The following is a 26,207-nucleotide window of genomic DNA, read 5'->3' as shown; positions in this document are numbered from 1 at the left end:
ATGTAGAATGGAATATGCAATAGAATGTAACGGAATGTGGAATGGAATGTGGTATGGAATGGAATGGAAAATGAAATGGAATGGAATGGAAAGTAGAATGGAATGCAACAGAATGTGGAAAGTAATGGAATGGAATTAAATGGCAATTGAAATAGAATGGAATGGAAATTGGAATGAAATGGAATGTAATGAAATGTGGAATGGAACGGAATGGAAAGTGGAATGGAATGTGGAAAGTAATGAAGTGGAATGTGGAAAGGAATCGAGTGGAATGTGGAATGGTATGGAATGGAGAGGAATGTGGAAAGGAATGGAATCGAATGTGGAATGGAAGGTGGAATGTAATGGAACGGAATGTGCAATGGAATGGAATGGAATGTCGAGTGGAATAGAATTGAATGAGGATTGGAAAGTGGAATGGAATGAAATGGAAAGTGGAAGGGCATGGAATGGAATGTAGAATCGAATGTGGAATGGAATGTGGAATGGAATTGAAAGGAATGTGGATTGGAATGGAATGGAATGTAGATTGTAATGTGGAATGGAATGTGCAATGGAATTTAACGGAATGTGGAATGGAATGGAATGGAAAGTAGAATGGAATGCGCAATGGCATGGAAAGGAATGTGGAATGGAATGTGATATGGAATGGAATGGAATGTGGAATGGAATGGAATGGAAGGGAATTCAGAATGCCATGTGGAATGGAATGTAACGGAATGTGGAATGGAATGCAATGGAATGCAATGTGGAAAGGAATGGAATGGAATGTGAAATGGAATGGAATGGAATGTGGAATCGAATTGAATGGAATGTGGAATGGAATGGAATGGCATGTGGAATGGGATGGAATGGAAAGTAGAATGGAATAGAATGCAATGGAATGGAATGTGGAATGGAATGGAATGGAAAGGAATGTGGAATGCAAAGTGGAATGGAATGGAATGGAAAGGAATGTGGAATGCAAAGTGGAATGGAATGGAATGGATTGGAATGGAATGTGGTATGGAAAGGAATGGAATGGAATGAAATAGTATGTGGAATGGTATGGAATGGGATGTGAAATTTAATGGAATGGAATTTGGAGAGCAATGGAATGGAGTGGAAAGTGAATGGAATTTAATGGAATGTGGAATGGAATGCAGAAGGGAATGTGAAAAGGAATGTGGAATGGAATGAGGAATGTAATGGAATGGCAAGGAATGAAATGGAATTGAATGTGGAATGGAATGGAATGGATTGCAGAATGGAATGGAATGGAAAGGAATATTGAATGGAATGTGCAGAATGGAATGGAAAGGAATAGAATATGGAATGGAATGGAATGAAATGGAATGGAATGGTATGTGGAATGGTACTGAATGGTATGTGGAATGCAATGGAATGGAATGTAGAATGGGAAAGTGGAATGAAATGGAATGGAATGTGGAACGGAACTGAATGGAATCTAGAAAGTAACGTGGAATGGAATGTGGAATGGAACTGAATGGAATGTGGAATGGAATCTGGAATGGAATGGAATGGAATGTGGAATGGAATGAAATGGAATGTGGAATGCAATGAGGAATGGAATGCAAAGGAAGTTGGTATGGAATGGAAAGGAATGCAGAATGGAATGGAATGGAATGTGGAATGGAATGTGGAATGAAATGGAATGGAATGTGGAATGGATTGTGGAATGGAATGGAATATGGAATGGATTGTGGAATGGAATGGAATGGATTGTAGAATGGAATGGAATGGAATGGAAAATGGAAGATAATTGAATGGAATAGGGAATTGAATGGAATGCAATGGAACGGAATGTGGAATTGAATGAAATGGAATGGAGTGTGGAATGCAATGGAATGGAATGGAATGGAATGGAATGGAAAGGAATGGAGAATGGAAAGAGGAATGGAGTGGAAAGGAATGTGGAATGGAATGGAATGGAAAGCAATGTGGAATGGAATTGAATTTAATGGAATGTGGAATGGAAAGGAATGGAATGTGGAATGGAAAGGAATGGAATGTGGAATGGAATGGAATGGAATGTGGAATGGAAAGTGAAATGGAATAGAGTGGAATGTGAAAAGGAATGGAATGGAATGTGGAATGGAATGGAAATGCATGTGATATGGAATGGAATGGAATACGGAATGGAATGTGGAATGGAATGGAATGGAAAGTGAAAAGGAATGGAATGGAAGGTGGAATGGAATGGAATAGAAGGTGGAATGGAATGTAATGAAATATGGAATGGAATGGAATTAAATGAAGATTTTCACGTGGAATGGAATGGAATGGAATGTGAAATGGAAGGTGGAATGGAATTGAATGGAATGTGGAATGCAAAGAAATTGAATGTAGAATGGAATATGTAATAGAATGTAATGGAATGTAGAATGGAATGTGGTATGGAATGGAATGGAAAATGAAATGGAATGGAATGGAATGTGGAATGGAATGCAACAGAATGTGGAAAGTAATGGAATGGAATTAAATGTCAATTGAAATAGAATGGAATGGAAATTGGAATGAAATGGAATGTAATGAAATGTGGAATGGAACGGAATGGAAAGTGGAATGGAATGTGGAAAGTAATGAAGTGGAATGTGGAATGGAAACGAGTGGAATGTGGAACGGTATGGAATGGAGAGGAATGTGGAAAGGAATGGAACTGAATGTGGAATGGAAGGTGGAATATAATGGAACGGAATGTGCAATGGAATGGAATGGAATGTCGAGTGGAATGGAATTGAAAGTGGATTGGAAAGTGGAATGGAATGAAATGGAATGTGGAAGGGCATGGAATGGAATGTAGAATCGAATGTGGAATGGAATGTGGAATGGAATTGAATGGAATGTGGATTGGAATGGAATGGAATGTAGATTGTAATGTGGAATGGAATGTGCAATGGAATTTAACGGAATGTGGAATGGAATGGAATGGAAAGTAGAATGGAATGTGCAATGGCATGGAAAGGAATGTGGAATGGAATGTGGTATGGAATGGAATGGAATGTGGAATGGAATGGAATGGAAGGGAATTCAGAATGCAATGTGGAATGCAATGTAACGTAATGTGGAATGGAATGTGAAAAGGAATGGAATGGAATTTGAAATGGAATGGAATGGAATGTGGAATCGAATTGAATGGAATGTGGAATGGAATGGAATGGCATGTGGAATGGGATGGAATGGAAAATAGAAAGGAATAGAATTCAATGGAATTGAATTTGGAATGGAATGGAATGGAATGGAATGTGGAATGCAAAGTGGAATGAAATGGAATGGATTGGAATGGAATGTGGTATGGAATGGAATGGAATGGAATGGAATACTATGTGGAATGGTATGGAATGGGATGTGAAATTTAATGGAATGGAATTTGGAAAGCAATGGAATGGAGTGGAAAGTGAATGGAATTTAACGGAATGTGGAATGGAATGCAAAAGGGAATGTGAAAAGGAATGTGGAATGGAATGAGGAATGTAATGGAATGGCAAGGAATGGAATGGAATTGAATGTGGAATGTAATTGAATGGATTGCAGAATGGAATGGAATGGAAAGGAATATTGAATGGAATGTGCAGAATGGAATGGAATGGAATGGAATATGGAATGGAATGGAATGAAATGGAACGGAATGAAATGGAATGGTATGTGGAATGGTATTGAATGGATTGTGGAATGTAATGGAATGGAATGTAGAATGGGAACGTGGAATGAAATGGAATGGAATGTGGAATGGAAGTCAATGGAATCTAGAAAGTAACGTGGAATGGAATGTGGAATGGAACTGAATGGAATGTGGAATGGAATGGAATTGAATGTAGAATGGAATCTGGAATGGAATGGAATGGACTGTGGAATGGAATGTGGTATGGAATGGAATGAAATGTGGAATGGAATGTGGTATGGAATGGAATGAAATGTCGAATGGATTGGAATGGAATGGAATGGAAGGGAGTGCACAATGGAATGTGGAGTGTAATTAAAAGGAATGTGGAATGGAATGGAATGGAATGTGGATAGGAATGCCATGTAACGTAGAATGGAATGAGGAATGGAATGTGGAATGGAATGGAATGGAACGTAAAAGGGAACGTGGAATGGAACGTGGAATGCAAAGTGGAATGGAAAGTGGAATGAAATGGAATGCAGCTTGGAATTGAATGTGGAATGAAACGTGGAGTGGAACGTGGAATAGAATGTGGAACGGAATGGAAAGAATGCGGAATGAAATGTAATGGAATGTGGAATGGAATTGAATGGAATGTGGAATGGAAATGAATGGAATGTTGAATGGAAGGGAATGGAATGTGAAATCGAATGGAATGGAAAGTGCAATGGAAAGGATTGGAATGTGGAATGGAATGGAATGTGGAATGGAATATGGAATGGAATATTGAATGTTATGTGGTACGGAATGCAATGGAATGTTCAATGGAATGTGGAATTGAAAGGAATGGAATTTGCAATGGAATGAAGTATGGAATGGAATGGGATGTGGAATGGCATAAAGAGGAATGTGGAATGGAAGGGAAGGTAATGGGAAATGGAATGAAATGGAATGTTTAATCGAATTTGGAAAGGAATGGAAGGGAATTTGGAGAGGAAAGTGGAACGGAATTGAATGGAATGTGGAATGGAATGTGGAATGGAATGGAATGGAATTTGGAATGGAATGTAGAAAGGAATGGAATGGAATGAGGAATGGAATGTGGAATAGAATGAAATTGAACGTGGAATGTAAAGTGGAATGCAACGTGGAATAGAATGTGGAATGAAATGTAATGCAATGTGGAATGGAATGGAATGGAATGAAAGGTGTAATGGAACGGAATGGAATGTGGAATGGAATGGAATGGAATGGCTTGGAACGTGGAATATAATGGAATGGAATCTGGAAGGGAATGGAATGGAATTTGGAATGGAATGTGGAATGGAATGGAAGGGAATGTGGAATGGAATGTGGAATGGGACATGGAATGAAATGGAATAGAATGAGGAATGCAATGGAATGGAATGTGGAGTTGAACGTGGAATGTAATTGTATAGAGTGTGGAATGGAATGTGGCATGCATGGAATGTGCAACGCAATGTAGAATGGAATGTGGAATGGTATGTGGAATGGAATGGAATGGAATGTGGAATGGAATGTTAAATGGAATGTGGAATGGAATGTGGAATGGAATGGAATGGAATGTGGAATGGATTGTAGAATATAATGGAAAGGAAAGTGTAATGGAATGGAATTGAATGGAATGTGGAATGGAATGGAATAGAATTTGGAATGGAATGTAGAATGGAATGGAATGGAATGAGGAATGGAATGTGGAATAGAATGAAATGGAACGTGGAGTGTAGAGTGGAATGCAACGTGGAATAGAATGTGGAATGAAATGGAATGCAATGTGGAATGGAATGGAATGAAAGGTGTAATGGAACGGAATGGAATGGAAAGGAATGTGGAATGGAAAGGAATGGAATGCAATGTGGACTGGAATGGAATGGAATTGAATATGGACTGGAATGAAGTTGAATTCAATGGACTGTGGAATGGAACGGAGTGTGGAATGGCAAGGAATGGGATATGGAATGGAATGGAATGTGGAATGGAAAGGAATGGTATGTTGAATGGAATGTGGAACGGAATGGAATATGGAATGGAATTTAAAATGCAATGGAATGGAATTCGGAATACAATGAAATGGAACTGAATGTGGACTGGAATGGAATGGAAAGTGGAATTCAACGGAATGCAATGGAATGTGGAATGGAAAGGCATGGAATGTGGAATGCATTGGAAAGGAAATTGGAATGGAATGGAATGGAATGGAATGTGGACTGGAATGGAATGGAGTGTGGAATGGAATTGAATGGAATGTGGAATGGCATGGAATGGAATGTAGAATGGAAAGTTGAATGGAATGCAATGGAATGGAATGTGGAATGGAATGGAATATGGAATGGAATGGAACGTGGAATGGAATTGAAAGGAATGTACAAAGTAATGTGGTATGGAGTGAAAGGGAATGTGGAATGGAATGGAATGGAAAGTGGAAAGGAATGCGGAGGGAAATGGAATGGAATGTGGAATGGAATGGAATTGAATGTGGAATGAAATGGAATGGAGCGTGGAATGGAACGTGGCATGGAACGTGCAATGGAACGTGGAATGAAAAGGATTGCGAAATGGAATGGAATGTGGATTGGAATGTGGAATGGAATGAAATGGAATGCAATATGGAATGGAATGTGGAATGTAATGTGGAACAGAATGGAATGTAATGTGGAATCGAATGGAATGGATTGTGGAATGGAATGTGTAATGGAATGGAATGGAATGTCGAATGGAATTTAATGGAATGTGGAATGGAATAGAATCGAATGTGTTATGGAATGGAAAGGAAAGGAATGTGGAATGGAAGGGAATTGATTGTGGAATGGAATGGAATGGAATGTGGAAAAGAACGTGTAAAGGAATGTGGAATGAACTGGAATGGAATAGAATTTGCTACAGAATGGAATGGAATGGAATTTAATGTGGAATTTAATGGAATGTAATGTGGATTGGAATTAAATGGAATGGAATAAAATGTGCAATGGAATGGAATGGAATGTGGAATGCAATGTGGAATGGAATGGAATGGAAAGTGGAATTGAATGTTGAATGGAATGGAATGGAATTTGGAATAGAATCTGGATTGGAATGCAATGGACAAAGGAATGGCATGTGGAATGCAATGGAATGGAATGTGGAATGGAATGCTGAATGGAATGGAATGGAAATTTGAATTTAATGTGGAATGGAATGGAATGGAATATGGAATGGAATGGAATGGAATGTGGAATAGAATGTGGAATTGAATGGAATGCGAAACAGAATGGAATGGAACGTGGAATTCAATGGAAAGGAACGTGGAATACAATGGAATGGAACGCGGAATGGAATGGAACGGAATGTGGACTGGAATGGAATGGAAACTGGAATGGAAAGGAAAGGAATGGAATGTGGAGTGGAATGATGTGTAATGTGGAATGGAATGTGGAATGGAATGCAGTGGAAAGTGAAAAGGAATGTGGAATGGGACGTGGAATGGAATGAAATGGAATGTGGAATGGATTGCGTATTGGAATGCAATGTAATGTGGAATGGAATGGAATGGAATATGGACTGGAATGAGGAATGCAATGGAATGGAAAATAGAATGGAACGGGAAATGGAACGTGGAATGGAAAATGGAGTGGAATGTTTAATGGAATGAAATGGAATGTGGAATGGAATGGAATAGAATGTGCAATGTAATGTAATGGAATGTGGAATGGAATGTTGAATTGAATGGAATGTGGAATGGAAAGTGGAATGCAACCTGGAAAGGAACATGGAACGGAAAGTGGAAGGGAACGTGGAATGGAATGTGGAATGGATCGTGGAGTGGAATGTAATGTGGAATGGAATGTGGAATGCAACGTGGAATGGAATGTGTAATGGAAAGTGGAAGGAAAACTGGAACGGAACGTGGAAAGTAAGGTGAAATGGAATGGAATGGAACGTGGAATGGAAGGGAATGGAATGGAATTTTATGTGTAATGGAATGTAGTGGAATGTGGAATGGAAGGCAATGGAATGGAATGGAATGTGTAATGGACTGGAATGGAATATGGAATGGAATGTGGAAAGGAATACAGAATGCAATGTGGAATGTAATGGAATGGAGTATGGAATGGAACCTGGAATTGAATAGAATGGAATTTGGAATGGAATGGAAGGGAATGTGGAATGGAACGTGGAATGGAATGGAATGGAACGTGGAATGGAATGGAATGCAATGTGGAATGGAATGGAATGGGATGTGGAATGGAATGGAATGGGATGCGGAATGAAATAGAATGGACCTTGGAGTGGAATGGAATGGAATGTGGAATGGAATGGAATGGAATGGAATGTGGAATGAAATGGAATCGAATCTGGAATGGAATTTGGAATGTAATGGAATGGAATGTGGAATGGAATGAGGAATGGAACGTGGAAAGGAAAGTGGAACAGAAGCTGGAATTAAATGGAATGGAAACTGGAATGGATTGCAATGGAACGTGCAATGGAATTGAACTAAATGTGGAAAGCAATGGAATCGAATGTGCAATGGAATGGAAGTGAATGTGGAATGGAATATTATCTGGAATGGAATGTGGAATGGAATGGAATGGAATGTGGAGTGGAATAGAATGGTATGTGGAATGGAATGTGGAAAGGAATGGAATGGAATGTGGAATGGAATGGAATGGAATGTGGAATGGAACGGAATGTGGAATGGAACGCGGAATGGAATGGAATGGAATGTTGAATGAAATGGAATGGAAAGTGGAATAGAACGTAATGGAATGTGGAGTGGAAAGGAATGGAACGTGGAAAGCAATATGGAACGGAATGGAATGGAATGTGGAATAAAATCTGGAATGGAGTGGAATGCAACGTATAATGGAACCTGGATTGGAACATGGAAGGCAATGTGCAATGGATTGGAATGGAATGTGGAATTGAATTTGAAACGCAATGGACTGGAACGGAATGGAATTGAATGGAATTGAATGGAATGGAATAGAATTGAGTGGAATGGAATGGAATTTGAAATGGAACATGGAATGGATTGGAATGGAATGTGGAATGAAATTGAATGGAATGGAATGTGGAATAGAAAGGAAAGAAGAGGAAATTGGAATGGAATGGAATGGAATGTGGAATGGAAAGTGGAATGGAATGGAATGGAATATGGAATAAAATGGAATGTAATGGAATTTCGAATGGAATGTGGAATGGATTGCAATAAAATCTGAAATGGAATGTGGAATGGAGCGTGGAAAGTAATGGAATGGAATGTGTAATGGAATTTGGAATAGAACGTGAAATTGAAACTGGAGTGGAAGGTGGAGTGGAATGGAATCGAATGAAAAGTGGAATGGAATGGAATGGAATGTGGAATGGAATGTGGAATGGAAAGTGGAATGGAACGTGGGAAGGAACATGGAATGGAACGTGGAATGGAACGTGGAACGGAATGTCGAATGGAATGTGTAATGGAATGCAATGGAATGTGGAATGGAATGTGGAATGGAAAGTGGAATGGAAGGGGGAAAGGAACATGGAATGGAACGTAGAATGCAACGTGGAATGGAATGTGGAATGGAATGCGGAATGGAATGCAATGAAATTTGAAATGGAATGTCGAATGGAATGGAAGGTGGAATGCAATGTAGAACGAAATATGCAATGGAATGTGGAATGTAATGGAACGGAATGTGGAAAGGAATACGGAATGGAATGTGGAATGGAATGGAATGGAATGTGCAATGCAATGTGGAGTATAATGGAATATGTAACGGACTGTAGAATGGAATGTGGAATGGAATGTGGAATGCAATGGAGTGGATTCTGGAATGGAATGTGGAATGCAATTGAATGGAATGTGGAATGGAATGGAATGGAATGTGCAATGGAATGTGGAATGGAATGAAATGGAATGTGGAATGGAATGTGGAATGGAATGGAATGGAATATGGAATTTTATGTGGAATGGAAACAAATGGAATGTGGAAAGGAATGCGGGATGGAATGGAATGGAATGTGGAATGGAATGGAATGGAATGTGGAATGGAATGTGGAAGGAATGAAATTTAATGTGGAACGGAATGGAATAGAATATGCAATGGAATGGGATGGAATGTGGAAAGGAATGTGGAATGGAATGAAGAATGGAATCGCATGGAATGTGGAATGGAATTGAATTGAATTTTGAATGGAATGTGGAATGAAAGGGAATGCAAAGTAAAGTGGAATGGAATGCAATGTGTAATGGAATAGAATGGAATGTGGAATGGATTGGAATGGAATCTGGAACGGAATGTGGAATGGATGGTAGGGATCTGGAATGGAATGTGGACTGGAATGGAATGTGCAATAGAATGAAACGTGGAATGGAATGGAATGGAAATGAGTTTGATATGGAAGGAAATGTAATGTGGAACGGAATGTGGAATGCAATGGAATGTGGAATACAATGTGGAATGGAAAGGAATGGAATGAAATGGAATGTGGAAAAGTATGGAATTTAATGGAGTGTGGAATGGAATGGAATGGAACGTGGAATGGAACGTTTAGTGGAAAGTGGAAAGGAATGTGGTATTGAATTGAATGGAATGGAATGTGGAAGTGAATGTAAGGAAAGTTAGAAAATATTGTGGAATGGAATGGAAGGGAATTTGGAATGGGATATGGAATGGAATGGAATGGAATGTGGAATGGAATGTAACTGAATTTGGATTGAAATAGAATGAAATTGAATGTGGAATTGAATGGAATGGAATGTGATTTGGAAGGTAATGGAATGTAATGGAATGTGGAATGGAATGGAGTGGAATGGAACTGATGTGGAATGGAATGGAATCGAATGGAATGGAATGTGGAATGAAATGTGGAATGGAATGTAAAATGGAATGGAGTGGAATGTCGAATGGAATGTGGAATGGAATGAAATGGAACATGGAAAGGAATGGAATGGAACGTGGAATGGAATGTGGAATGGAATGGAATGGAATGTGGAATGAAATGAGGAATGGAATGGAATGGAACGTGGAATGGAACCTAGAATGGAACAAAGAATGCAATATACAACGGAATGGAATGGAATGTGGAATGGAATTTGGAATGTAATGTAATCTAATGAAATGGAATCTGGAAAGCATTGGAATGGAATGTGGAACGGAATTGAATGGAATGGAATGGAATTTGAAATGGAATGTGGAATTGATTGGAATGGAATGTGGAATGGAATTGAACGGAATGGAATGGAAATTGAAATGGAATGGAATGGAATGTGGAATGGAATGGAATGATGAGGAGGGTGGAATGGAATGCAGTGGAATGTGGAATAGAATGTAGAATGGAATGGAGTGGAAAGTGGAATGGAACAGAATGGAAAGCAATTTCGTATGGAATGTGGAATGGATTGCATTGAATTGTGGAATGGATTGTGGAATGAAGCGTTGAATGGAATGGAATGGAATGTGTAATGGAACGTGGAATAGATAGTGGAATGGAACGTGGAATGGAAGGTGGAATGGAATGGAATAGAATGGAATGTGGCATGGAATGGAATGGAATGTGGAATAGAATTAAATGTGGAATGGAATAGAATATGAAATGGAATGGAATTCAATGTGGAATGGAATGGAGTGCCATGCGGAATGGAATGGAATTGAGTGGAATGTGGGATGGAATGGAATGGAATGTGGAAAGGAATGTAGAATGGAATATGGAATGGAATGGAGTGGAATGTGGACGGGAATGTGGAATGGAATGGAGTGGAATGAGGAATGGAATGTGGAATGGAATGTGGAATGAAATGAGGAATGGAATGGAATGGAACGTGGAAAGGAACCTAGAATGGAACAAGGAATGCAATATGCAACGGAATGGAATGGAATGTGAAATGGAATTTGGAATGTAACGTAATGAAATGGAATGGAATCTGGAATGGATTGGAATGGAATGCGGAACGGAATTGAATGGAATGGAATGGAATTTGAAATGGAATGTGGAATTGATTGGAATGGAATGTGGAATGGAATTGAACAGAATGGAATGGAAATTGAAATGGAATGGAATGGAAAGTGGAATGGAATGGAATGATGAGGAGAGTGTAATGGAATGCAATGGAATGTGGAATAGAATGTGGAATGGAACGTGGAATGGAATGGAGTGGAAAGTGGAATGGAATGGAATGGAATGTGGAAAGAAATGAGGAATGGAATATGGAATGGAATGGAGTGCAATGCAGACGGGAATGTGGAATGGAATGGAGTGGAATGTGGAATGGAATGTGGAATGGAATGGAATGGAATGTGGAATGCAATGCAATTTAACGTTTAATGGAATGTGGAATGGTATGGAATGGAACGTGGAATGGAACGTTTAATGTAAGGTGGAAAGGAAAGTGGAATTATGTGCAATGGAATGTGGAATGAAATGTCGAATGGCATGCAATGGAACATGGAATGGAGCGTGGAATGGAACGTGGAAAGGAACGTGGAATGGAAGGTGGAATGGAACGTGGAAAGGAATGTCCAATGAAATGTGGAATGGAATGCAATGGAATGTGGAATGGATTGTGGAATGGAATGGAATGTGGAATTGAAAGTAAAATGGAATATGGAATGGAATGTGCAATGGAATGGAATGGAATATGGAATGGAATCTGGATTCGAAGGTAATGTAGCATGGAATGTAGAATGGAATGTGGAATGGAATGTGGAACGGAATGTGGAATGGAATGGAATGGAATGTAGAATGGAATATGGAATGGAATGTGAAATGGAATGGAATGGAATGTGCAATGGAATGTTGAATGGAATGGAATGTGGAATGGATTGTTGAATGGAATGTGGAATGGAATGCGGAATGGAATGGAGTGTATTGTGGAATGGAATGTGCAATGCAATGGAATGGAATGTGGAATGGAATGGAATGGAATGCAATGTGGAATGGAATGTGGAATGGAATGGAATAGAATGTGGAATGCAATGCAATTTAACGTTTAATGGAATGTGGAATGGTATGGAATGGAACGTGGAAAGGGACGTTTAATGTAAGGTGGAAAGCAATGTGGAATTATGTGCAATGGAATGTGGAATGAAATGTCGAATGGCATGCAATGGAACATGGAATGGAGCGTGGAATGGAACGTGGAAAGGAACGTGGAATGTAAGGTTAAATGGAACGTGGAAAGGAATGTCGAATGCAATGTGGAATGGAATGCAATGGAATGTGGAATGGATTGTGGAATGGAATGGATTGTGGAATTGAAAGTAAAATTGAATATGGAATGGAATGTGCAATGGAATGGAACGGAATATGGAATGGAAACTGGATTCGAAGGTAATGTAGCATGGAATGTAGAATGGAATGTGGAATGGAATGTGCAACGGAATGTGGAATGGAATGGAATGGAATGTAGAATGGAACATGGAATGGAATGTGAAATGGAATGGAATGGAATGTGCAATGGAATGTTGAATGGAATGGAATGTGGAATGGATTGTTGCATGGAATGTGGAATGGAATGCGGAATGGAATGGAGTGTATTGTGGAATGTAATGTGCAATGCAATGGAATGGAATGTGGAATGGAATGTGGAATGGAATGGAATGGAATGCAATGTGGAATGGAATGTGGAATGGAATGGAACATAATGTGGAATGCAATGTGGAATGGAATGGAATGGAATGTTGAAAGGAATGTGGAATGAAGTGGAGTGGAATGTGGAACGGTATGTGGAATGCAATGGAATGGAATTTGTAAAGGAATCTGGAATGGAATGGAAAGGAATGTGGAATTGAATGGAATGGAATATGGAATGGAATGTGGAATGGAATGTGGAATGCAATGGAAAGAATGTGGAAAAGAATGTGGAATGCAATATGGAATGGAATGCGGAATGGAATGGAATGATATGTGGAATGAAAAGTGGAATTGAATGGAATGGAATGGAATGTGGAATGGATTGGAATGGAATGGAGTGTTGACTGGAATGGAATGGAAGGGAATGTGCAGTGAACTGCGGAATGGAATGGAATGGAAATTGGAATGGAATGTGAAATGGAATGGAAAAGAATGTGGAATGGAAGGTGGAATGGAATGGAGTGGAATATGGAATGGAATGGAATGGAATGTGGAATGGAATGTGGAATGGGATGTGGAATGGGATGTGGAATGGGATGTGGAATGGGATGTGTAAAGGAATGGAGTGGAATGTGGAATGGAATGTGGAATGGAATGAAATTGAACGTGGAAAGCAATGGAGTGGAATGTGGAATGGAATGTGGCATGGATTGGAATGGAATGTGGAAAGGAATGTGGAATGGAATGGAATGGAACGTGGATTGGAACGCGGAATGGAATGGAACGTGGATTGGAACGTGGAATGGAAAATGGAACGCAATGTGCAGTGGAATGGAATGGATTGTGGAATGGAATTTGGATTGGAATGGAATCGAATGGATTTTAATGGAATGCGGAATGGAATGAAACGGAATGTTGAATGGGATTGAATGGAATGGAACGGAATGTGGAATGGATTGGAATGAAATCTGGAATGGAATGTGAAATGTAATGGAATGGAATTTGGAATGGAATGTGGAATGGAATGTGGAATCGAATGTGGAAAGGAATGGAATGAAATGTGCAATGGAATGGAATGTGATTTGGAATGGAATGTGGAATTGAATGGAATGAAATGTGAAATGGAATGGAATGTGGACTGGAATGGAAAGGAATGGAATGGAATATGAAATGCAATGGATTGGAATGTGGAATGGAATAGAATTGAATGTGGAATGTAATGGAAAGGATTGTGGAATGGAATGCGGAATGGAATGGAATGTAGAATGATATGTGGAATGGAATGGAATGGAATGTGGAAAGGAATGTGGTATAGAATTGAATGGAATATGGAAAGGAATGGAATGGGTTGTAGAATGGAATGGAATGGAATAGAATAGAATATGAAATTTTATGGAATGGAATATGGAACGGAATGGAAAGGAATGGAATGTGGAATGGAATGGAATGGAAAGGAATGTGGCACGCAATGGAATCAAATGGAATGGAATGGAATGGAAAGAATGAGGAATGCAAAAGAATCGAATGTAATGGGACGGAATGGAAGGGAATGGAGAATGGAATGTGGAATGGATTCGAAAGAAATGCGGAATGGAATGGAATGGAATGGAATGTGGAATGGAATGGAATGGAATGTGGAATGAAAAGTGGAATGCATTGGAATGGAAAGTGAAAAGGAATGGAATGGAATGGATTGTGGAATTGAGTGGAATGGAATGGATTGGAATATGGAATGGAATGGAATGGAATGGAATGGAATGGATTGTTGCATGGAATGTAATGGAATGGAAAGAGTAATGCAATGGAATGGAATGGAATGGAAGGGAACGGAGAATGGAATGTGGAATGGAATGCAAAGGAATGTGGAATGGAATGGAATGTGGAATGGAATGTGGAGAGGAATGGAATGTGAAAAAGAATGGAATGAATTGTGGAAAGGAATGGAAAGAAATGTGGAATGGAATGGAATGTGGAATAGAATGTGGAATTTATTGCAATGGAAAGTGAAAATGAATGGCACGGAATGTGGAATGGAATGTGGAATGGAATGGAATGGAATTGAATGAGAATTGGAAAGTGGAATGCAATGGAATGGAATGTGGAATGGAATGGAATTTGGAATGGAAATGAATGCAATGTAGTATGGAATGGAATGAAATGTAGAATGGAATGTGGAATGGAATGTGGAATGCAATTGAATGGAATGTGGAATGGAATGTGGAATGGAATTTGGAATGGAAAGTGGAATGGAATGTGGAATGGAATTGGATGGAAGGTGGAATAGAATGGAATGGAATGTAGAATGGAATGTGGAATGGAATGGAATGGAATGTGGTATGGAATGGAATAGAATATGGAATGAATTGGAATGGATTTCAGAATGCAATGGAATGGAATAGAATGGAATATGGAATGGAATGGAGTGGAATATGCAATGGAATGGAATGGAATTAAATGTGGTGTGGAATGGAATGGAAATTAATGAGGAATGCAATGAAATCGAATGGAGAGGAAGCGAATGGATAATGAAATGGGGAATGGAATGCAAAGGAATGTGGAATGGAATGGAATGGAATGTGGAATGGAAAGTGGAATGAAGTGGAATGGAAAATGAAAAGGAATGGAATGGAATGTGGAATGGAATGGAATGGATTGCAGAAATTAATGGAATGGAATGGAAAGGAATATTGAATGGAATGAAATGGAATAGATTGTGGAATGGAATGGAATGGAATGGAATGTGTAATGCCATGTAATGGAATGGAATGGAATGGAATGGAAGGGAATGGAGAATGGAATGTGGAATGGAATGCAACGGATTGTAGAATGGAATGGAATGTGGAATGGAATGGAATGGAATGTGAAAAGTAATGGAATCTAATGTGGAATGGAATGGAAGGGAATGTGGAAGGGAATGGAATGGAATGGAATGTGGAATTGAATGTGGAATTTAATGGAATGGAAAGTGAAAATGAAAGGCCTGGAATGTAGAACGGAATGGAATGGAATGTCGAATGAAATTGAATGCAATGTGGTATGGAATGTAATGGAATATAGAATGGAATGTGGAGTGGAATGTAGAATGGAATTGAGTGGAATGTGGAATGGAATCTAATGTAATGTAGAATGGAATTTGGAATGGAATATAATGCGGAATGGAATGGAACAGAAGGTGGAATGGAACGTGGAGTGGAAGTTGGAATGGAAAGGAATGGAACGTGGAGTGGAAAGTGGAACAGAACGTGGAATCGAAAGTGAAATGGAAAGGAATGCAATGTGGAATGTAATGAAATGGAAGGTGAAATGCAATGGAATGGAAGGTGGAATGTATAGAAATGGAATGTGGAAGTGAATGGAATGGAATGTGGAATGGAATGAGGAATGGAATGAAATGGAAAGTGGAATAGAGTGTGAAATGGAAAGGAATGGAACCGAGAATGGAATGTGGAATAGAAAGTGGAATGGCATGTGGAATGTAATTTGGAATTGGATGGAATGGAATGTGGAATGCAATGGAGTGGAATGTGGAATGGAATGGAATGGAGAGCAACGTGGAATGGAATGGAATGGAAAGTGGAATGGAATGTGGAATCGAATGTGGAATGCAACATCGAATGGAATGGAATGTAACGTGGAATGGAATGGAATGTAGTGTGGAATGGAATGCAAAGCAATGTGGAATGGAATGGAATGTAATTAAATGGAAATTGAAATGCAATTGAATGGAACGTAGAATCGAATGGAATGGAATGCGGAATGGAATGGAATAGAATGGAAAGTGGAAGGGAAGGGAATGGAATGTGGAACGGAATGTGGGATGGAATGCGGAATGCAAAGTAGAAATGAATGTAGTGGAATGTGGAATGGATTGTTGAATGGAATGGAGTGGAATGTGAAATAGTATGGAATGGAGAGGAATGTGGAAAGGAGTGGAACGGAATGCGGAATAGAATGTGGAATGGAATGGAATGGAATGTGAAATGGAATTAATGGAACGTGGAATGGAACCTGGAAAGGAATGTGGAATGGAATGTGTAATGAATGGAATGGAAAATGGAAACAAAGACGGATGGAATGGAATGGAATGTGGAATGGAATGGAATGGAGTGGAATGTGGAATGGAATGTAGAATGGAATGGAGTGGAATTTGAAATGGAATGTAGAAAGGAATGTGTTATGCAATGTGGAATGGAATGGAATGTGGAATGGATTGGAATGGAATGTGAAGTGGAATGCATTGGAATGTGAAGTGGAATGCATTGGAATGTGGAATGGAATGAAAGGGAATTTGGAACGCAATGGAATGGAAAGGAATGGAATGTGGAATGCAATGGATGGGAAAGTGAAATGGAAAATGGAATGGAATGGAATGGAATGTGGAATGGAAAGGAATGGAATATGGAATGGAATGGAATGTAATATGGAATGGAATCAAATGGAATGGAATGTGTTATGGAATGGAGAGGAATGGAATGCAATGTTGAAAGAAATCTAATTGAATGGAATAGAATGGAATGGAATGGAATGAAATGTGGAATGGAATGGAAAGGAATTTGAAATGCAATGGAATGGAATGTTGAATGGGATGGAATGGAATGCGGACTGGAATGGAATGAAGTCTAAGGTGTAATGGAATGGAATGGAATGTGGAATGGAATTTGTAATGGAATGTGGAATGCAATGAGGAATGGAAAGTGGAATGGAATACAGTGGAATGTGGAATGGAAGGGAAAGGAATGTGGAATGGAATGAAGTGGAATGTGAAACGGAATGTGGAATGGAATGGTGTGGAATGTGGAATGGATTGAAGTGGAACGTGGAATGGAATGTGGAATGCAGTTGAATGGAATGTGGAATGGAATCTGTAATGGAATGGAATGGAACGTGGAAAGAATGTGGAAAGGAATGGAATGGAACGTGGAATGGAACGTGGAATAGAATGTGGAATGGAATGTGGAATGGAGTGGAATGCAGTGTGGAATGGAATGTGGAATGGAATGGAATGGAACGTGGAATGCAAAGTGGAATGAATCGTGGAATGGAAAGCGGACTGGAAAGTGAAATGGAGTGGAATGGAACATGGAATGAAACGTGTAATGGAACGTGTAAAGGAACGTGGAATGGAACATGGAATGGAACCTGGAAGGGAATGTGGAATGGAATGTGGAATGGAATGGATAGGAAAGTGGAATGGAATGTGTAATGGAACGTAGAAGTGAACGTTAAATGGAACGTGGAGTGGAATGGAATGGAATGTAGCGTGGATTGGAAAGTTGAACGGAATGCAATGCAATGTGGAATGGAATGTCGAATAGCAAAGAATGTGAAATGGAATGTGTAATGGAATGGAATAGAATGGAATGTGCAATTGAATGGAATGGAAAAGAATAGAATGGAATGTGGAATGGAATGGAATGGAAAGGAGTGGAATGTTTAATGGAATGAAATGGAAGTTGGAAAGGAAAGGAATGGAATGGAATGTGAAATGGAATGCAATGGAATGTGGAATGAAATGTGGAATGGAAAGGAATGTGGAATGGAATATGGAATAGAATGGAATGGAATGGAAAGGAATGTGGAATGGAATGGAATGGAATGTGGAATGGAATGGAATGGAATACGGAATGGAATGAAATGGAATGGGGAATGGAATGGAATGGGATGTGGAATGGAAAGCAATTGAACGTGGAATGGAATGGAATGGAATTTGAAATGCAATCTGAAATGGATTTGAATGGAATGCGGAATGAAATGTGGAATGGAGTGGACTGCAATTTCGAATGGAAAGTGGAATGGAATGTGGAAAGCAATAGGGAATGGAATGGAAAGCAATGTGGAATGGAATGTGGAATGTAATCTGGAATGGAATGGAATGCAATGCGGTATGTAATGGAAAGTGGAATGGAATGGAATGGATTGTGGAATGGAACGTGGAAGGGAATAGAACGGAAAGTGGAATCTAATGGAATGGAAAGTGGACTGGAATGGAAAGGAATTGAAATGAATGAGAAACAGAATGTAATGTAATGCGGAATGGAATTGAATGGAATGTTGAATGTAATGTGGAATGTAAAGTAAAGAAATGGACGGAAATCGAATGAAGGGAATGTGGAATGGAATATGAAATGGAATGGAATGGAATGTGGAATGGAATGTGGAATGGAATGTGGAATGGAATGTGTAATGTAATGGAATGGAATGGATTGGAATGAAGGGAATGCGGAATTGAATGTGGAATGGAATGGATAGTAATGGCGAATGGAAAGGAATGCAATGTAATGTGGAATGGAATGGAATGGAACGTGGAATGGAATGTGGATTGGAATGGAATGTAATTTGAAAGGAATGAAATGGAATGTGGAATGGAATTGAATGGAATGTGGAATGGAATCTGGAATGGAATATGGAATGGAATGGAATGGAATGGAATGTGGAATCGAATGGAATGCAATGGAATGGAATGGAATGTGGAATGGAAAAGAAGGGTGTGCAGAATGGAAATTGGAATGGAATGGAACGGAATGTTAAATGGAATGGAATGGAAAGTGGAATTGAATGTAATGGAATGTGGAACGGAAATTGGGATGGAATGGAATGGTATTTGGAATTGAATGTGGAATGGAATGCATTGGAACGTGGAACGGATTGTCCAATGGAACCTGGAATGGAAAGTGGAAAGGAATCTGAAATTGAACATGGAATGGATCGTGGAATGGAATGTGGAATGGAATGTGCAATGGAATGGAATGGAATGTGGAATGGAAAGGAATGGAATGGAATGTGGAATGGAATGGAATGGAATGGAATGGAATGCGCAAGAGAATGGAATGAAATGTGGAAGGGAATGGATTGGAATTGAATATGAAATGGAATGGAATGGAATGGAATGTGGAATAGAATGGAATTGAAAGTGGAATGAAATGGAATGGAATTGAATGTGAAATGGATTGGAATGAAACGTGGAATTGAATGGATTGCAATGTGGAATAGAATGGAATGGAATGCATGTGGAAAGGAATGGAAAGGAATGTGTAATGGAATGTGGAATGGAATAGAATGGAAAGAGGAATGGAATGGAATGTGGAATGGAATGTGGAAAGGAATGTAGTGGAATATGGAATGGAGTGTGGAATGGAATGGAGTGGAGTGTACAACTGAATGGAAAGGAATGTGGACTGGAATGGAATGGAATGTGGAACGGAAAGTGGAAAGATATGGAGTAGATTGTGTAATGGAATGAGGAATGGAATGGAACGTGTAATGGAAAGTGGAGTGGAACGTAAAATGGAATGTGGAATGGAATGGAATGGAATGAGGAAGGAGAGGGATTGCATGTGGAATGGAATGGAATGGAATGAGGAATAGAATGGAATGGAACGTGGAATGGAACGTAGAATGGAACATGGAATGGAATGTGGAATGTAATGGAATGAAATGTGGAATGGAATGGAACGGAATGGAATGTGGAATGGAATGGAATGGAATGTGTGATGAAATTGAATGGAATGGAGCGGAATTTGAAAAGGAGTGCAAGGGAATTTGAAATGGAATGGAATGGAATGTGGAATGAAAGGGAATGGAATGTGAAGTGGAATGGAATGTGGAATGGAATGGAATGGAATGTTGAATTTAATGCAATGGAATGGAATGTGGAATGGAAAGTGGAATGTAATGGATTGAAATGTGGAACAGAATGAGGAAGGGAATGGAGTGGAACGTGGAATGGTACGTGGAATGGAACATGGAATGGAATGTGGAATGGAATTTAATGAAATGCAGAATGGAAGGGAATGGAATGGAATGGAATGTGGAATGGAATGTGGAATGGAATTGAATGGAATGGAATGGAATTTGAAATGGAATGGATTGGAATGTGGAATCGAAATGATAGGATTGTGGAATGGAAAGCACAGAAGTGGAGGGTGGAATGGAATGGAATGTGAAATGGAAGTACAATTGGAAGGTGGAAATCAATGTGTAATGGAATGTGGAAAGGATAGCAGTGGAAAGTGGAATGGAAGGGAAAGTAATTGAATGAGGAATGGAATGTGAAATGAATTGGAAGGGAATGTGGAATGGAATGTGGAATGGCACATGGAATGGATCGTATAATGGAACGTGGAATGGAATGAAATTGAATGGAAAGTTGAATGGAATGGATTGGAAAGTGCAATGGAATGGAATTTTAAATGGAATGCAATGGAATGTGGAATGGAATGGAATGGCATGTGGAATGGAATGGAATGGAATTTGGAATGGAATAGAATAGCGTAGAATGTGGAAGGGAATGGAAAGGAATTTGGAATGGAATGTGGAATAGAATGGAGTTCAAAGTGGAATGGAATGGAGAGGAATGTGGAATGTAATGGATTGGAATGTGGAATGGAATGTGGAATGCAATGGAAAGGAATGTAGAATGTGGAAATTAATGGAATGGAACGTTGAGTGGAACCTGAAAAAGAATGTGGAATGGAATGTGGAATGGAGTGGAATGCAATGTGGAATGGATTGTGGACTTGAATGGAATGGAACGTGGAATAGAACGTGCAATGGAATGGAACGGACGTGGAGTGGAAAGTGGAATGTAATGGAATGGTATGTGTAATGGACTGTGGAATAGAAAGAAATATGGAATGGAATGTGGAATGGAATGTGGAATGGAATGTTGAAAGGAATGGAATGGAATGGAATGTGGAATGGAATGGAGTGGAATGGAATGAAATGGAATGTCGAATGGAATGTAATGGAAAGAAATGGAATGCGTAATGCAATGAAATGGAATGTGGAAAGAAATCGAATGGAATGGAATGTGAAATGGAATGGAATGGAATGTGGAATGGAAAGTGGAATAGAAAGGAATGTGGAATGGAAAGTGGAATTGAATGGAATGAAATGCGGAATGGAATGGAATGGAATGCGGAAAGCAATGGAATGGAATGTAGAATGGAACGGAATGGAATGTGGAATGAAATGCAATTTAAGGTGTAATGGAATATAATGTAACGTGCAGTGGAATGTTGAATGAAACGTGGACTAGAACGTGGAATGGAAAGTGGAATGAAACGTGGAAAGGAATGGAATGCAATGTGTATTGGAAGGGAAGGGAAGGTGGAATGGAAAGGAATGGAATGGAATGTGGAATGCAATGTGGAATGGAACGGAATGTGGAATGGAAAGGAATGGATTGAAAAGGAATGTGGAATGGAATGAAATTGTATGTGGAATGGAATGGAACCGAATATGGACTGGAAGAGAATGGAAAGGAATGGAATGTGAAATGGACTGGAATGGAATGTGAAAAGAAATGCTGTGGAATGTGGATTGGAATAGAATGGAAAGTGAAAAGGAATGGAATGGAATGTGGAATGGAATGGAAAGGATTGTGGATTGGAAATTAGAATGGAATGTGGAATGGAATGTGAAATGGAATGGAATGCAATGTGTAATGGAATGTGGAAAGGAATGGAAAGGAACGTGGAATGGAACATTGAATGGAACGTGAAAAGGAACGTGGACTGGAACGTGGAATGGAATGGAATGAAATGAGGAATGGATTGGAATCGAAAGTGGAATGGAACGTGGAATGGTAAGTGGAATGGAACGTGGAATGGAACGTGGAATGAAACGTGGAATGGAATGGAATGTAACGTGTAGTGGAACATTGAATGAAACGTGGAATAGAACGTGGCATGGAATGTGGAATGGAATGGAATGCAATGTGAATTGGAATGGAATGCAAAGGAATGGAATGGAATGTGGAATGGAATGGAATGGATTGGAATGGAATGAGGAATGGAATGGAATGGTATGTGGAATGTAACGGAATGGAATATCGATTGGAATACGAAGGAATGGAATGGAATGTGAAATGGAATGTAATGTAATGTAGAATGCAATTCAATGGAATTTGGAAGGGAATGGAATGGAATGTGGAATGGAAAGCAAAGGAATGTGGAATGGAAAGTGGAATGGAATGGAACGGAACGTGGAATGGAGTGGAATGGACTGTGGAAAGCAATGGAATGGAATGTGCAATGGAATGGAATGGAAACCAATGAAATGGAATGTTGAATGGAATAGAATGGAATGTGGAAAGAAATGGAATGGAATGTGGAATATAATGGAATGGAATCGAATGGAATGTGGAATGGAATGGAATGGAATGTGGAATGAAATGCGCAATGGAATGGAAATGAATGGAATGGAAAGTGGAAAGGAATGGAACGTGTAATGGAAATGAAAGGAATGTGGAATGGAAAGGAATGGAATACAGAATGGAATGTGGAATGGAATGGAATGGAATACAGAATGGAATGTGGAATGGAATGGAATGGAATGGAGTGTAGAAAGGAATGTGGAATGGAATGGAATGGAATGTGGAATAGAATGTGACGTGGAATCGAAAGGAAATTGAAATGGAATGGAATGGATTGTGGAATGGAATGGAATGGAATGGAATATGGAATGGAATGGAATGGAATGGAATGTGGACTGGAATGGAATGGCATGGAATGTGGATTGCAATGGATTGGAATGGAATGGAATGGAATGGAAGGGAATGGAAGGGAAGGGAATGCGGAATGGAATGTGGAATGAATTGGAAAGCAAAGTGGAATGGAATAGAAAGGAATGGAATGTGGAATGGAATGGAATGGAATGTTGAATGGAATGTGGAATGGAATGGAATGGAATGTGAAAAGGAATGGAATGGAATGTGGTATGCAATGGAATGTGAAAAGGAATGGAATGGAATGTGGAATGGAATGGAATGGAATGGAACGTGGAATGGCTCGTGGAATGGAACGTGGAATGGAAAGTGTAAAGGAATGTGTAATCGATCGCGGAATGGACTGTGGAATGGAATGTGGAATGGAATGGAGTGGAATCGAATGGAACGTGGAATGGAATGGAATGGAATGGAATGTGGAATGAAATGTGGAATGGAATGGAATGGAATAATAAATGGAATGGAATGGAATGAGGAATGCAATGTGAAATGGAATGGAATGGAATGGAATGGAATGTGAAATGGAACCGAATGGAATGGAATGTGCAATGGAATGGAGTGCCAGTTGTAATGGAATGGAAAGGAATGGAGTGGAAAGTGGAATGGAATGGAATGGAATGTGGAATTGAATATAGAATGGAATGTGGAATGCAATGTGGAATGGAATGGAATGATATGTGGAATGGAAGGTGTAATGGAAAGGAATGGAATGTGAAATTGAATGGAATAGAATGGAATGTGGAATGGAATGAAATGTAATGTGGAACGGACTGGAATGGCATGTGAAACGGAATGGAATGCAATGGTAAGTGAAATGGAATGGAATGGAAGATGGAATGGAATGGAATGGAGCAGAAAGTGGAATCGAATTCAATGGAATGTGGAATGCAATGCACAATGGAATGGAATGGAAAGTTCAATGTAATGGAATGGAGTGTGGACAGGAATTAAACGGAATGGAATGGAAAGTGCAATGGATTGTAATGGAATGCTGAATGGAATTCAATGGAATTTGGAATGGAATGGAAAGGAATGTTGAACGGAAAGTGGAATGTAATGGAACGGAACGTGTATTGGAAGGGAATGGATTGTGGAATGGAAAGGAATGGAATGGAACGTGGAATGGAATGGAATGGAAAGGAATGGAAGGAGGACTGGAATGGAAAGAATGTGGAAAGGAATGTGGAATGGAATGGAATGGATTGTGGAAAACAATGGAATGGAACGTAATGAAATGTAATGGAATGTGGAATGGAATGGAATGTGGAAGGGAATGTGAAATGGAATGGAATGGAATGGAATGGAATGTGGAATGGAATGGAATGGAACATGGACTGGAAAGGAAAGGAATGGAATGGAATGTTAAACGGAATGGAAAGGAATGTGGAATGGAATTGAATGGAATGTAGAATGGAAAGAAATGGAATGTAGAATGGAATGTGGTAAGGAATGTGGAAAGGAATGTGGAATGGAAATGAATGGAATGTTTAATGGAATGGATTGGAATACAGAATGGAATGTGGAATGGAATGGAATGGAATGTGAAGTGCAATGTGGTATGTAATGGATAGGAAAGTGGAATGGAATGGAATGGATTGTGGAATGGAATGGAATGGAACGGAATGGAATATGGAAAGGAATGGAATGGAATGGAATGTGGAATGGAATGGAATGGAAAGGAGTGTGGAATGCAATGCATTGGAATGGAATGGAATGGAATCGTATCGAATGGAATGGAAGAGAATGTGGAATGGAATGTGGACTGGAATGGAAAGAATGTAGAACGGAATGGAAAGAATGGAATGTGGAAATGAATGGAATGTAATGTGGAATGGATTGTGAAATGGATTGGAATGGAATGTGAAAAGGAATTAAAAGGAATGTGGAATGGAATGGAATGGAATGTGAAAAGGAACAGACTGGAATGTGGAAAGGAATGGCATGGGATGTGGAATGGAATGGAATGGAAAGTGGAATGGAATGTGGAATTTAATGGAAAGGAACGTGGAATGGATCGTGGAATGGAACGTAGAATAGAAAGTGGAAAGGAACGTGGAATGGAACGTGGAATGGACTGTGGAATGGAATGTGGAATTGATTGGAATGGAATCGAATTGAATGTGGAATGGAATGGAAGGGAATGTGGAAAGGAATGGAATGGAATGTGAAATGGAAGGGAATTTAATGTGTAATGGAAAGTGGAATGGAAATGAATCGAATATGAAACGGAATGGAATGGAATGGGAAATGTAATGTGAAATGGAATGGAATGGAATCAAATGAAATGTGGAATGGAAATTGGAATGGAGTGTGGAATGGAATAGAAAGTAATGTGAAACGGAATGGAATGGAGTGGAATGGAATGTGGAATGGAATGGAATGGGATGTGAAATGGAATGGAATGGAAGGCGGAATGGAATGGAATAGAGTGGAAAGTCGAATGGTATGGAATGGAATGTGGAATTGAATGTAGAATGGAATGTGGAAAGGAATGTGGAATGGAAAGTGGAATGGAATGTGGAATGGAATGGAATGTGG

The sequence above is a fragment of the Pongo abelii genome, chromosome 11, assembly GCF_028885655.2.
Source record: "Pongo abelii isolate AG06213 chromosome 11, NHGRI_mPonAbe1-v2.0_pri, whole genome shotgun sequence".
Taxonomy (NCBI): domain Eukaryota; kingdom Metazoa; phylum Chordata; class Mammalia; order Primates; family Hominidae; genus Pongo; species Pongo abelii.
The sequence above is the reverse complement of the archived record's forward strand: the minus strand, read 5'-3'. Positions refer to the sequence as shown.